General features: G+C 45.9%; 1 long non-coding RNA gene across 1 annotated transcript; it reads right to left on the bottom strand.

The window, feature by feature from the left end:
- Nucleotides 1-212: 212 nt before the first annotated feature.
- Nucleotides 213-11825, bottom strand: LOC109944973 (uncharacterized). Its single transcript, XR_002268351.1, has 4 exons — nucleotides 11633-11825; nucleotides 10839-10915; nucleotides 10599-10647; nucleotides 213-498 (listed from the first exon to the last, which is right to left on the bottom strand). It is a non-coding gene; the product is annotated as an uncharacterized lncRNA (long non-coding RNA).
- Nucleotides 11826-12384: the final 559 nt, after the last annotated feature.

Here is a 12384-nt window from a genome sequence, read left to right as displayed (position 1 = left end):
GTCAGACAACGTTTTGCCGACATATTCCTTGTGTCGACGCCCTGTGTGTCGCTAAAAGTCTATATGCCGACAGATTGTCTGATGTTGTTCCTTATGTACAGTTAAAAAATCCATGCATACAAATATATGCTAATGAAACAAATAATAAAGTGATTATGATACACATTGAGACAACTTGCATAATATGTAGCTCAGAATATATGAAATTTGATTACTACAAGTGAGGTCGACCTTTGACTTTGGATTCCAACATATATTTGTTTGGAACACGATTTGTATGATGAACATACAAAATATAACAACATACATGTTTCCTAAATTATGAAGTGATCTTCCAGTTCTATTACATGCAAAAGTCTAACGATTCATCTACTCCTTACTAAAATCTCTCTATCAGCTGGGTGTTATGCCAACGGCTAGCATGCATGCTAGCAGTCATTTTCTCACGCACTTCAAGCATCAACTCGATCTGATCCTACGTGCTTCCAGCACCTCTTCCTGCAGCAGATTCCAATAATTTGTCAATTACTGTATCAACATGTCTATAAACTCCAAACAAAAAATACAAACTGCGAGTACAACAAAGGTCTATTAGTGCATATATTTATGTACCGAATGCACAAGATTACAAAGAAATAGAACATGAAAACATGCTCCAATAAAAATGGAGATAGGGCCACCCAAAATAAAAGAACGCTCTAATGAACTAAATCAGATACAACTCCAAAATTTACTTCTATCTATATTCCTAGAAATAAACTCACTAGATCAATCAATATGTCTGTCAGGAGAACCATGAAGCCTTAACAACATGACAAACTCTCCACCAAAAACTACCATGAACCATACAATACAAATCATTAGACATACTGATAAATTTTAGAGCATCACCTAACGCTCAACCACAAACACAAACTGAAAGTTTGGAACACCCCAGGCGAGTGCACATGCGGCTCCCAACAGATCATCAAAAGCTTGAGACTCAATTATCTCCTCAGCTCATCCTCTTTACATATCTTCATCATCGCTGAAACCATTATAACGACGCTAATGCTATCCTATTTAGTAGTGTACAACAACCTTAACTATTGAAAACACTATTGCAGTTTTTAATGGAAGGCTCACTGTGATTAGATTGCAGGTTTAATATGGCTAGATGTTGAAAATGCTATTGCAGTTTTTAGTGGTAAACTGACTGACACTACCGGAATCCGAGGCTTTGCCGAGTGTTGTATTCTTTGTCGAGTGCCTTTTGTCGGGCACTCGGCAAAGAAGGCTTTGCCGAGTGCCGCACTCGGTAAAGTTAGGCTCTCGGCAAAGAGCCCCTTTACCGAGTGCTAAACACTCGGCACAGGTAGGCACTCGGCAAAGACAAGTTTGCCGAGTGTAACGCACTCGGCAAACGGGGCTCTCGGCAAAGGGCCGTCAGCGGCCGTCCCAGAGCTGACGGCCGTCAGTCTTTGCCGAGAGCCAACGGCTGGCACTCGGCAAAGCCCTCTTTGCCGAGTGTCATATCCAGACACTCGGCAAAGTGTATTTTCATTTTTTTTTATTTTGTCTCCCAAACTTTTTGTGGTATGTTCCTACACTATGTAGACCTACATGTATCATTTGTGGACAATTATAACATAGTTTCGATAGTTAGTAGATTTAGTTCGTGTATTTGAATTTCTTCGGAAAATTCAAATTTGAACTGCAGGTCACTCGAAACTTGGAAAACCGTGCATGAAAAAATGATATTCATGTTACTTAGCATAAGTTACGACCGATTGCAGAAGCGTACCGGAAACTTCGAGCAACATGCTCACTAAACATGGCCGTGAACTTGGCATCCACATGTTTAAAAATTGTATAAAACACAAACAAAGTCAGAAAATCATGAAACTTGTCCACGTGTCATGATATCATATGTATAGGCTGTGATAAAAATTTTAGAATGTTTCGAGAAAGTTGTGAGACACTATGTGTAGAAACCTAAGAGATCCACATGAAATCTAAGAGTTATTTCATGTGGATCTCTTAGGTTTCTACACATAGTGTCTCACAACTTTCTCCAAACATTCTAAAATTTTTATCACAGCCCATACATATGATATCATGACACGTGGACAAGTTTCATGATTTTCTGACTTTGTTTGTGTTTTATACAATTTTTAAACATGTGGATGCCAAATTCACGGCCATGTTTAGTGAGCATGTTGCTCGAAGTTTCCGGTACGCTTCTGCAATCGGTCGTAACTTATGCTAAGTAACATGAATATCATTTTTTCATGCACGGTTTTCCAAGTTTCGAGTGACCTGCAGTTCAAATTTGAATTTTCCGAAGAAATTCAAATACACGAACTAAATCTACTAACTATCGAAACTATGTTATAATTGTCCACAAATGATACATGTAGGTCTACATAGTGTAGGAACATACCACAAAAAGTTTGGGAGACAAAATAAAAAAATGAAAATACACTTTGCCGAGTGTCTGGATATGACACTCGGCAAAGAGGGCTTTGCCGAGTGCTAGATGTGTGACACTCGGCAAAGAGGTAGTAAAGACTCTTTGCCGAGTGCCGCACCGGGGACACTCGGCAAAGAACTCTTTGCCGAGTACCGCCGATCTGGCACTCGGCAAAGAATATTTTACAATTTTAAAAAAACTTTGCCGAGTGCCAGATCGCTGGCACTCGGCAAAGAAGAAAAATAACTATGCCGGTCGTTCTTCTTTCTCCTTTCTCTTCTCTCACTCGCTTCTTCACTTCTCTGCCCGCGCCGCCTTATAGCCCGCCGCCGCGCCGCCCGCCGTCTGCCCGCCGCGGAGGCCGCGCCGCCCGCCATCTGCCCGCCGCGGAGGCCGCGCCGCCCGCCAGCCGTCTGCCCTTGCCGCGGCCGTGCGCCGTGCCCGCCGCGCCGCCCGCCTCCGCGGCCGTGTGCCGTGCACCGTGCGCCGTGCCCGCCGTGTGCCCTGCGGTCGTGCTCTCCGCGGCCGTGTGCCGTGCGCCGTCTGCCCGCCCCCTCCCCGCGGCCGTCCCCGCCGCACCCGCTCGCTCGTCGCCACGCCGCCTCGCCGAAGGTATAAATTATGCGTGTTTTTATTATTTATATGCGTGTTTATATGCGTGTTTATATGTGTGTTCATGAATTTATGCATGTTTATATGTTGCGTGTTTATTAGTTAATAAACAATATTATTTATATGAATGCTTTACTGTTTTGGTCATTTGTTGATAACGACCTGGTATTTGTTAATAAACAATATTATTTACCATGATTTAATTTGAACAAACACATGTTTATATTAATGTAATCAAAGTAGACACAGTCACATTTTTAATGAGAACGAGAATGAGGGTATGTGTGCGTAGGTTGAATGTCCTTATCATTTTATGCATGGATTTCCGGCCATCGTGCCGTTGAATTATGCGTGGAAGACAGCCATCGTGCTGATAGTTTTATTTGCAGGATTTCGAAACCTCCCCGTGCAGGGGAGGTGCTGCCGAAATTTTCTGTTGCTAGGCACCTGTTAGGGGATGGAGGACCGTGAGTGGATGTACACGGGCCGTAGAGGAAGGAACGATGTCACCACTGAATGGATTAGAAAGACCGATGATTTCGTGGAACGGGCATATGGCGAAGCTGCTAAAGGAGCTAGTCTAGTCCCATGCCCGTGCAGCAAATGTGACAACCGGAAAAGAAAACCAAAGAAGACCATGGTAGAACATATTTGGAAGAATGGATTTACGCCGGGCTATACTCGGTGGATATTTCATGGTGAAGCGCATCGTACGAGAGAGGAGGTGCTGAGACAACGTGTCGAGGATTATGACGCGGATGCGGGGGGTAGCAGATATGTTGAACGACTATCAGGAGGCACAGTACACGGGAGGATGTATGGATGACGAGCCAGAGCCGACTGCAAAAGCGTTCTACGACATGTTCGACGCGGCACAGAAGCCCCTTCACGGCCAGACAAAGGTTTCTCAACTGGATGCCATTGGGCGTGTAATGGCGTTCAAGTCGCAGTACAGCATGAGTAGAGACGCATTCGATGGCTTGTTGACGGTTATTGGGAGTCTGCTTCCGGATGATCACGTTCTGCCAAAGAGCATGTACGAGGCACAGAAACTACTTCGTGCACTCAAGATGACGTATGAGCAGATTCATGCTTGTCCGAAGGGTTGCGTGCTATTTAGGAAAGAATACGCGGAGGCAAAGTACTGTCCCAAGTGTAATTCGTCTAGGTTTATGGAGGTAGACTCTGGTGATGGACAAAAGAGGCAGCTCGACATCCCCTTGACAATCCTACGACACCTTCCGTTCATACCGAGGATCCAGCGTCTGTACATGACAGAGGAATCCGCGAAACAGATGACTTGGCACAAAAATGGAAAACGATACAATCCTGACAAGATGGTGCACGCATCAGATGGTGAAGCATGGAAACACTTTGATGACATTCACTGTGAGAAAGCCGAAGAGGCTCGTAATGTACGTGTTGCGTTGGCCACAGATGGGTTCAATCCCTATGGAATGAGCGCTGCCCCGTACACATGTTGGCCCGTGTTTGTTATCCCAATCAATCTCCCCCCTGGTGTGTGCTTTCAAAGGCAGAATATATTCGTGTCGTTGATAATTCCCGGACACCCGAGGAACAAAATGGGCGTGTACATGGAGCCTTTGATCGATGAATTGGTACGTGCCTGGGAGGAAGGGGTATGGACGTTTGACCGAGCTACCAAGACAAACTTCAGAATGCATGTTTGGTACCAGTACTCCATGCATGACTTACCGGCCTATGGGCTATTTTGTGCCTGGTGTGTTCACGGTAAGTTCCCATGCCCAGTTTGCAAGGAAGCTCTCAGGTTCATTTGGTTGAAAAAGGGTGGCAAATATTCGTCCTTCGATAAACATCGACAATTTCTTCCTGCTGACCATCCATTCCGCCTAGACATCAAGAACTTTACGAAAGGTGTCATAGTTACAGACCGCCCACCTGCAGCGATGACTGGTGCCAAAATTCGTCAACAGATAGATGGGCTCGTGGCCAATACAGAAGGTGGTTTTGTGGGATATGGTGAGCAGCATATGTGGACACATAAGTCTGGCTTGACTCGGCTCCCCTATTATGACGACCTGCTCCTTCCACACAACATTGACGTGATGCACACTGAAAAGAATGTTGCCGAGGCACTGTGGGCAACAATTATGGACATTCCTGATAAGTCAAAGGATAATGTGAAGGCAAGAGTGGATCTGGCAGCGTTATGTGATAGACCAAAACTAGAGATGAAGCCGCCAAGTGGCGGAAAGACATGAAGAAGGCCTAAGGCCGATTTCGCCCTAAGCAGGGCCCAGAGGAAGGAAGTACTTCAGTGGATCAAGATGTTGATGTTCCCTGATGGTTATGCATCTAACCTGAGTAGGGGGGTGAACTTATCTACTATGCGAGTCTTAGGGATGAAGAGTCATGACTTCCACATATGGATTGAACGGATTCTTCCTGCGATGGTTCGAGGCTATGTCCCTGAGCATGTCTGGCTAGCGCTTTCAGAGTTGAGCTATTTCTTCCGTCAGCTTTGTGCAAAAGAGTTGTCTCGGACCGTTGTTGCAGACTTGGAAAGATTGGCCCCCGTGTTACTGTGTAAGCTTGAGAAGATATTTCCACCCGGCTTTTTCAATCCAATGCAGCATTTGATTCTTCATCTCCCCTATGAGGCACGAATGGGGGGCCCCGTGCAGGGACGTTGGTGCTATCCAATCAAGAGATGTCTAAAGACTATTCGAAAGAAATGTAGAAATAAATGCAAAATCGAGGCTTCCATTGCAGAGGCATACATTCTAGAGGAGGTCTCAAACTTCACAACAACTTATTATGGTGACAAACTGCCGAGCGTGCATAATCCACCCCCTCGTTACAATGATGGCGACAACGAATCAAACCTTAGCATATTTCGAGGCCAACTCGGAAGCGCAAGTGGCTCGACCACCAAGACCCTGAATCATGACGAGTGGCGACATATCATGCTATACGTATTGACCAACCTTGAAGAGGTGACGCCATACATGGAACAATTTCTTCATGAATTCTGGCGTCGATCAAGGGACCCCACTCCACAGGAATATGACGCTCTTCTTAGAAAGGGTGCGCGAAATGGGTTGCCCGATTTCATTTCCTGGTTCAAACGTAAGGTACGTGCTTAGTTTGTAAAAGAGATACGTCTTTGAACTCAATTTAGCATCTTTTAACTTGCGAATACTTGCAGGGCCAAAGAGATCCGTCTATGAGTGCCGAGTTGAGACAAGTAGCCAACGGCTTTGCTTATAGGGTCAAGAAATATTCTGGGTATGACGTCAATGGATACCGTTTTCGCACAACACACTACGACCAAAGTCGGCCCAATCGGAAAACAACGTGTTCTGGAGTCTTTACGCCAGGGCTTGACAATGTCGATTATTTTGGACGAATTGAAGAAATATATGAGCTCAATTTTTATGGTTCCAAACCTCTTACTCCAGTGATATTCAAATGTCATTGGTTTGACCCTCAAGTGACGAGACGGACACATTCTAATCTTGGGATAGTCGAAATTCGACAAGATTCCACCTTAGCAGGAGACGATGTCTATATCGTGGCCCAACAGGCCACACAAGTGTATTATCTCCCATATGCGTGTCAAACGAAAGAACATCTTAAGGGTTGGGATGTTGTGTATAAGGTATCGCCGCATGGGAGGTTACCTGTTCCTAACGATGAAGATTACAACTTAGACCCGGACACATATGATGGAGAGTTCTTCCAAGAAGATGGGCTAGAAGGGCGATTTGAGATAGACTTAACAGAAGCTATCGGAATGGACGTAGATATTGAAATGGTTGTTGATGAGGAGGATGATGAGGTGCAAAATGATAATGACTTAGTAATCCTTGAAGGCAATGATGAGGTTGCGTCTTCCGATGGTGTTGAGATTGAAATGCTTGATAGTGATGATGAGAGTTTTGATCCGGCTAACCCCGACACATATGAAGATTATTTTTAATCGATGTAATGCTATATGACTTTTTATTTCGCACCTGTTTTTAAATACATCTTTTTATATGTGCTTATTTGTTTACTCTTAATTGCAGGTTGTTGGACAAATATGGTGGGCGGTTTCCTGAGGAGGAGGAGGGGGAGGAGGAGTAGGACGGCGGACGATGCAGAGCAGGCAGCGCAGCAGCACGAGGCAGAGCAGGCAGCGCAGCAGCAGCCGGCGCCTCAGGACGACGACGACCAGCAGGACGACGACGACCAGCAGCAGGACGCCTCAGGTTCAGGCGGCTCTAGTTCGAGGAGCATCTACCTGCGAGGCCCCGCGAGTCTCCCGCCGCGTCCCATACTTCGGGACAGACGGCCGTTGATTCGGCCGGAAGGGGAGAGGTATGTAACTTTATGTTCTTCATTCTTGTTCATATTATGTGTTCAAAATCATAATATAAACTAATACTTTTTATTTATCACTTGGACAGGTCTTGGACGGTTTTGGATTATGCTGGGGGTCATCGTCGCCCCCCCAACAACATCCTCGGCCTGCTGTGCAGGGAACACTTCCCTGGACTTGTGGAGTACGCCGGAGTGACGAGCCCAGCCTTCACCTTCGACCACTACGCCGTCGCCCCCGATGCAGTAGACCGGGACGGCAGGGAATTCAATAACAAGGCGGAGCGGGTGAAGCAAGAGCTGTGGGTAAGTCTTAGTATAATATAAAATATGTCGCATTCGTTGCAAATTCTTGAAATAATGTATGGATACATCGTTTTTGTATGCAGGATTTCTTCAGATGCGATGCTGGATACGAGGCTAGGGCGGATGTGGTGGCCACCACGTGCTGTAAGAAGCTCGTCGTGGACATGCACTATGAGGCCCGCATCCAGGCCATCATCACCTACCACGGCTCCGTCCTTGGGGAGAAGGTGACCAAACCTCAAGCCCGAACCATGTCGTTGACCAGGGAGCAGTACCTGCAGGTAAAGTCATGCATGTTTGGTACCAGTACTCCATGCATGAATTTTATTTTATCTTCTGATATGCACTTTATGTGTTTACTTTGCAGGTGATTCCACATTGGTGCGCCGCACATCCTCTCTGCTGGGAGCAGATGGTGGATAGGTGGTGTTCGGCTGAGTGGGACGAGGTGCACACAGCTAGCCGGGAATGGCGTTTGCAGATGCAAGGGCCCTCGCACCACCAAGGCAGCCGGAGCCTGGGCCAATATGCCGAAGCATGGGTACGCCACCTTTTTATTTCGATATATAGCACTAAGTTAGATATTATTTCTAACTATCTCGTTGGTTTTTGTTGCAGTCGGCGTCACATGGTGGCAGGCCTTGTTCCACCTTCTCGGCCTATGCTATGGCCCATAAGGGTAAGGCGACGTCCGACGTCACCTACAACCCGGATGACGGGCCCGAGGCCTACACCAACCCCGCCGTCTACAGCCGCCTCCATGACTACACCGCCATGGCGCAGGAGGTCCATGGCCCAGACTATGATCCGAGCACCGAGCCTATCGACCCCGATGTGCTCATGAGGGTCGGAGGAGGCAAGAGACATGGGCGGTACTGGATTGCCGACGGGGCAATCGACTCGTCCTCCACTCCCACTCTGTCTCAGGTGAGAGCAAGGAGCACTGGCTCGAGCCCAGCCATTCGACCTCGGCACGACAGCTCACAGCATCGCATTTCACAACTCGAGGTTAGTGCTTCTGTAACTCGTCCTTCCTTTAGTTATATACCTAGTCTTTGAGTTACTATAACGTTGGCTTGTAATATTACAGACCCAACTAGAAGAGATGGAGGCGAGGATAATGGCGGAGCGGGCGGCGGCTGATCAGAGGATGGCGGAGATGTTCCAGTACATGCAGAGCCTTGGCGCCGCACAGGGCATCGCTCCGCCACCTCCATTGTTCCCCCCAGTTGACCCTACTCTCTTCCACACTCCTGTGAGTACCAAAATTGTAGTTAGATGTTTGTAATGCATCTGGTATAACACATGCTATCTCTTCTTTGTGCAGGGCCAATCTAGGGCGGCATCCAACAACCCTCCGGAAGGGTTCAGCCCAACGCAACCCCGGCCAAACCGCCCACCTCCATGAGTCGTTGTTTTAGACTTCACAACTTATGTATAATACTTATGTTTCTGTTTGATACTTATGTGAGAGCTTGCAACGTTTGAGACTTATGTTTGTGTTTAATACTTGTGTTGAACACTTATGTTTGTGATGGATATTTATGTTTGTGGTCACGGTTTTATGTTTGTGTTGGCTATTTATGTCTGTGATGATATCTGTGATGTATATATGTGATATATATGTGATATCTTCTGTTTGTGTGGATGGAAAACAAAAATCAAATAAAAAAGGTACATACTGGTCACTTTGCCAAGTGTAACACTCGGCAAAGAGGCTCTTTGCCGAGTGTCTGGGTCAAAACACTCGGCAAAGAGCACAGACCTGGGCACCGGCTTAGGTTCTTTGCCGAGTGTTATGTCGCTGACACTCGGCAAAGAGGTCGGCTTTGCCGAGTGCCAACTGGGACACTCGACAAAGAGCCTGACACGGGGACCCTCCCTGGCGGGCTCTTTGCCGAGTGTCCCAAACGGCACTCGGCAAAGAAGGCGGCTTTGCCGAGTGCGACCAGAAGGACACTCGGCAAAGCCGCCGTCTCCGTCAACCGGCGCCGTAACGGTCGCTTTTCTTTGCCGAGTGCTCCCTGACACTCGGCAAAGATCTTTGCCGAGTGCCCGAGAAAAAGTACTCGGCAAAGAAGTCTTTGCCGATGCACTGTTTGTCGAGCCTTCTTTGCCGAGTGTTACACTCGGCAAAGCCTTTGCCGAGTGCTTCCGGCACTCGGCGAAGCTATTGATTCCGGTAGTGTGAGAGCAGATTTTAGCAGGCTTGAACAGTGTTTTGACCCATAGCTAGCCGACTTTTAATGAGCTGCAATCATGTGCCTTCTAGTGTTTAGTGGTGTACAACAGGCTTAAACAGACTGAGAGTTTTCTGGTGTTTTTAAATCTTGTCAAATTTAAGATGTTGTACATAGCAGTCATGTGTCTTCTTTTAATTATTGTGCTATGAGAACCAATCAAACATTCGTTCACAAATACCCTTATCTAAAATAAATACCCTTATCTAAAATAGGCGAGTTACAATTTTAACACCCTAATAATATCTTTGATCGTTCAACCCTGAACAAAATTTAGGATGTTTTAGCCCCCACCCCACCCCATTGTTTGATTTGGTTTAATCTTCTTTAGTTTATTTTTTGGACATAAGCAATCTGCCAGCTACATAATCCTACCCTTTGTTCATGGCTAAATGTTCCTCGTGTACAATTAAAATGGAATGTACTAGTGCATTTTAAGGGTTTATCCAGAATTCATCAAGAATTAATGTAATTCAACACGTTGTGTTTTTACTTCAACATAAGCACTAAAAAGTGACACAAGCAGCCAGGTGTATATATGCAACTACAAAGCTGACAGGTAGAAGATAATTTTTTTAATCAAACCCTACATATATACACAATTATATATGGTGGGAAGAAAATAGTGTCACATCTATATTTACCTGCTGCTGCAGAACCTTGGGCCAATGTTGATTTTTTGTTACGACTCATCTAAAAATACAGGACATTAGAATCCATCAATTACATAAATAAAATACAATGGTGTAGTATTACCTTGTTTGTTGGCCATGCAACAGACATAAAAAGGGGAATCATTACAAGTGTCAAAGATAAAAGCCGAATTAAGTAAGTGCAGATAGTTCTAATCAACACAAGATGGAAAAGTTAAGGCAAAAGATTACCACTGTGACCAATGGATGTCATCCAAGAATATGTCGTCGTTGGCTGTCCGCATGCACTCGCACGCACTCCTTGATTTCTAGTGCTTATAATTGATATAAAGTAAAATTGTTCAAATACTAGTGATAAGATGCAATATTTAAAATGTATATAAAGGATATTAAATATCTAAATGATAAGGAAGCCTACATTACAAGGCAAGTTTTCCTTGGAGGTGAAGCTTTCGTGGAGGTGGAGCTTCACCCTCACTAGCTATTGGCCAGACAAAAAACTACTAACGAACAAATGATCATCTAGAACGAAAAACTAGGGAATTAGAAGATAAAAAGATAGAATACATATTTTCTAGAATGCAGCGCTTAGTATTTAGGAGTAGCATAAAAGGAATCCACATGGGCAGTGCTCTACATTTTCTAGAATGCAGCTGGACGTCAAGTTCACTTGTACTACTGGGGAAGAATTTTCTTGTCGCATCCTATCTAGTATTCACGAGTGAAGCATGCAACTAGCACGGATTTTAAAATAACAAACATACTAAATACAAACGATCTGAATTGGTGACAGCTGTAGAATATAAGAAAATAAAACATGTAGTCTTGAACTGATGATCAATCGCGAAGACGAGGAACAACCAGATGAGGGGTCGCTGGCCCAGTGAGACTGAGAGTTGAGCGAGAGAGGCTAGGAGGGGAGGGCGAGGTTGCAAAGGTTGAAGGCGAGTCAACGAGGGGCAACAGCAACAATGAATGCACGACGACAATGGTGGACGAAGGAGGAGCTAGGAGCTAGGACGGACCTGTGGAGCCAAAGTGCGACGGCTGCCGGCGAGATGAGCGGATGACCGGAGAAGGGAAGGGACCACGGCGGGCCGGCGGCTGGCATGCCGCATCTGTGTTTCAGCGACAACGCTAATTTGGGAACCTAGAACCCTAATCGTGCTGGGAACCAGAAGTCCAGAACGAGTGAATGGCAGAGAACCCTGAGTCCAGACTCGTCAAGTAGCCGGTGGCCCGTCGTGAGCTCTTGGGCCGTGACTGACACCTGCTGACAGACTGTACGACTGGGTTGGGCTGGTTATTATTTCTAGTAAATTTGGATCAAAATCGGTAACCGAAAAAAGGTCGGTAAATTGCCATACTGATTCTGACATAAAATTCTGATAACCGATTCCGATTCCGAGAAATATCGTTACCGACGAATTCGATCGAAAAAAATTAAAAACGGTTTCTGAAATTCCGAAACCATTTTCATCCATGCATGCAGCACGCATGAGGCCTTCCTACCCGCCCTCCATGTTGGTAGTTGTATTAATAATCAAAATCCAAGCGCGATCGACAAGCATATACCATCGGCGCGAGAGAAGTAGTTCACGTATCCACATCAGAGAGATCTGTTGGTGGCATTGACGTGTTGTCACGGCAAACACGCATGAACATGACCGTGCTGATGATATTGTCGAAGGCTTCGAATAGGTGTGTCTCCACCACGTCCTCGCTCGTGCAGATCGCCCACCTACAACGCGGGCACTGCAGTTGCGGTTGGTTGCGC

The sequence above is a fragment of the Zea mays genome, chromosome 3, assembly GCF_902167145.1.
Source record: "Zea mays cultivar B73 chromosome 3, Zm-B73-REFERENCE-NAM-5.0, whole genome shotgun sequence".
Lineage (NCBI taxonomy): Eukaryota > Viridiplantae > Streptophyta > Magnoliopsida > Poales > Poaceae > Zea > Zea mays.
This window is presented reverse-complemented; position numbering and strand designations above follow the sequence as displayed.